Source organism: Meles meles, chromosome 3, assembly GCF_922984935.1.
Source record: "Meles meles chromosome 3, mMelMel3.1 paternal haplotype, whole genome shotgun sequence".
Taxonomy (NCBI): Eukaryota; Metazoa; Chordata; class Mammalia; order Carnivora; family Mustelidae; genus Meles; species Meles meles.
Genome location: NC_060068.1, coordinates 99944376 through 99947003, shown reverse-complemented (window position 1 = coordinate 99947003; position 2628 = coordinate 99944376).

Genomic DNA, 2628 nt, shown 5'->3' with positions numbered 1-2628 from the left:
CTCATGCTTCATCTCCTCGAATTTCCCCCAACTCCCTTCTCCTCTCCATCTCCCCATGACCTCCGTGTTACTCCCTATGCTCCACAAACAAGCGATAATTAACTCTCTGCTATTTCACTCAGCGTAATCTCTTCCAGTCCCATCCATGTTGATACAAAGGTTGGATATTCATCCTTTCTGATGGAGGCATAATACTCTACTATATATATGGACCATATCTTCTTTATCCATTCATCTGCTGAAGGGCATCTTGGTTCTTTCCACAGTTTGGCCACTATGACCATTGCTGCTATCTACACTGGGGTACAGATGACCCTTCTTTTCACTACATCTGTATCTTTGGGGTAAATACTCAGTAGTGCAATTGCAGGGTCATAGGGAAGCTCTGTTTTTAATTTCTTAAGGAATCTCCACACTGTTTTCCAAAGTGGTTGCATGAACTTGCATCCCCACCAACAGTGTAAGAGGGTTCGCCTTTCTCCACATCCTTTCCTACACTTGTTTACTGTCTTTTTGATTTTGGCCATTCTAACTGGTGTAAGGTGGCATCTCAATGTGGTTTTGAATTGAATTTCCCTGATGGCTAGTGATGATGAACATTTTTTCATGTGTCTGTTAGCCATTTATAACAACACTTTCTAAAAGAAGAAAATTCTAGTGAGCTGTGTGGAATATTGTATGTCTTTGCAAATCTCCTTAACGCCTGGTTCAATAGAAGAGAGCTGGATTCTCCTATCCACTTCTCAGTCTGTTGAAGTATCATTCATCATGGAGATTCTAGGAAACTCCATTGTACACTCATGAAAGCAGGAGACTAAGAAAGGCAAATAACATTTTAGTATTATTAGAAAAGGGTTTTGATCTCGTGGGTCTCCTCTAAGGGTCTCGGGGACTCCCAGGAAACTGGTAGTTTAAAAGGTGAAAACATGTTCTTCATAAGCAAAAAGATGTAGTTGAAGACAAACTATTCTTTGAGATTGATTAATTGCTTAATGGGCCAGAGCTCTGCTGGGACCCCAGGTTGTACTTGTTCTGCATGAAATGGTTTCTGTGAGCATTAGACTTTTCAGCTTTGCTAAATTGGTTTGGGGGTTTATTGTGTTTCCTCAGGAGTCTTTAACTGGGTGCACTTGGCAAATTACCTTTAGGTTTCCAATTCAGCTGCAAAATATTTGACATTTTACATTTTTGGGCTGTTCAGCTGCTAGTTAGGAATGTGGTGATTAACTTGCAGGGTGGGATCCAAGCATTGCTTGGCTTTCCTGTCATATTTTATCTTCTAGAGGGAAGAGAATGGTAGTAAAAATAGAGCAGAAATCTCTAATTAAATATATGTCTTTCAAAATAGAACTGCCGGGGTAGCCTGTTTGGCTCAGTTGGTGGAGCCTCTGACTCTTGATCTTGGGGTTGTGAGTTTAAGCCCCACCTTGGGGAGAGAGTTTACCTAAAAAACATAGTCAATAAATAAAAATAAAAAAAAATTGAGCTGTCAAAGTGTGTTAAGTTGGAGTGGGCTATAAAAATCTTTGCATGCTGATTGGGAAGGTCTTGTAAGGTAGTGATAATGCCTTGCTTGGAGAGCTGCATTTGGCATGAGTTCAGGGACAAAGAGCCTCTGGTGTTTTGGTCCCTTTTTTGTGCCTGCTCCTTTGAGCCATGTTGGGACAAGAAGGTAAGCATCCAGTCTTTAGGGTAGGTGAATGCAGTGTTGCTCATTAAACTTGAGGACCAAATTGATATGTGTTAATCTTTTTTTAAAAAAGATTTTTATTTTTATTTATTTATTTCACAGACAGAAAGATCACAAGAAGGCAGAGAGAGGGGGAAGCAGGCTCCCTGCCGAGCAGAGCGCCCAATGTGGGGCTCAATCCCAGGACCCTGAGATCATGACCTGAGCCGAAGGCAGAGGCTTTAACCCACTGAGCCACCCAGGCGCCCCGATATGTGTTAATCTTATTCAGGAATACCAGGGGAAATTATTTCAAACAGACTCTTTTGGGGGGGGAACCCCACAAGACCTTGTTATACAAATGTCACAATTCTGAATTTTCTTCACAAATCTTAACTGTAATAAGAGAGCAAGTTGTATGTTTGGCATGAGCGTTCACTTCTTAAACGGTTGTCTGTTAAGGTCAAATTCAGTTTGTATTTCTTGAACGCCTACCCTGTGATGCTAGAAGAAGTTCGGGAATACGGCGAAAGAGAATTTTGTTTCTGAGAGGCTGACCTAATTGCAGCTGGTAAAGAGCAGACTGGACGGCGGTAGCTTTGTGCAGTTGCACGGATTTGCCAGCAGAGGGCGAGGGACAGCAGCACCTTGCTGCTGAGGCCACAAACGCTGTGTAACCCCTGCGAATTCTAATACCTATATAGGGTGTGGGCGGTAGAGACTTCTGTGAATCCGAGCAGGGTTCTAAGTTTCAAAGGACTAGGTTGCACTCATTGCTAGCTAATGGTTGCCTTGTATGAAGAAAGCCCCATTTTTGGTCAGATGTGCTTTTTCAAGAGAAGAAGGTCCAGATTTCTTTGTGAAATTTTGTGACTCAAAAAAAGTTCTTAATTTCTTTTAAAGCATCATTCAGACAAAAACAAAAAACAAAACAAAACAAAAAGCAAAAAAAAAAAAAA